Source organism: Corvus brachyrhynchos, unplaced genomic scaffold (genome assembly GCF_000691975.1).
Source record: "Corvus brachyrhynchos isolate BGI_N302 unplaced genomic scaffold, ASM69197v1 scaffold175, whole genome shotgun sequence".
NCBI classification, from domain to species: Eukaryota; Metazoa; Chordata; class Aves; order Passeriformes; family Corvidae; genus Corvus; species Corvus brachyrhynchos.
The window spans coordinates 864347-865014 of NW_008238448.1; the positions used below are offsets into that span (position 1 = coordinate 864347).

Below are 668 nucleotides of genomic sequence, written 5' to 3' on the forward strand. Positions count from 1 at the left end.
ATTCCTGCTTTCCTTTCATTTTTGTGACTAACTTTTTGTCTCTGATTTCTGAGCGTATGGAAATCTCCACCAATCTCAAAATTTCCCGTCAAGGAAATAAATTCAGTCCAGAACGGTGCAGGTAAGTGATATTACACAGACTTTAAAAGTAGCAGTGAGATCTGAGTTTCATATGGACACATTAAACAGAGGGAAAAGGTTTTAAAGATAAGTAATATTCCAGTGATATCCAGTCAGTAAATTAAACATCAGTTTAAAAAGCTTTGAGTGGGTTAATCGATGGGTGCACACTTTGCACTCAGATAAAAAATGCCAAAATTTCTGGAAAAGTTTCTTTACACAAGCAGACCTGTTTGTATAATCGAGTTTGTGCTGTCTCATGACAACTGTATTTTAACAATTCCTGAAGATTTGCTTATTCAGCTCTCGGAGGGAAACACTAGCTGGTTCTCACACACTCCTTGCTGTTGGACAGATGCTATTACCAGGAAAAGTGACAGTTTAAGAGCCGAGCAACGAGGACGGAGAGCTAATCCCGGGGCAGCCCGCGCCGCAGCATCTCCCTGAGGGACGGCAGCTTCTCCCGTGCCGCAAGCTGCTCTCACCGGCGGACCGGTACCTCCACCCGGAACCCGAACCCAGAGCCTCTACAGACATTTGCTCCCTCC

At 44.5% G+C, this 668-nt stretch overlaps 1 protein-coding gene across 1 annotated transcript in view; it reads right to left on the reverse strand.

Moving 5' to 3' along the window:
• Nucleotides 1-668, reverse strand: part of SLC39A8 (solute carrier family 39 member 8) — a 28128-nt gene that overhangs the window by 25616 nt on the left and 1844 nt on the right. The gene's annotated exons all lie outside the window — the stretch shown is intronic.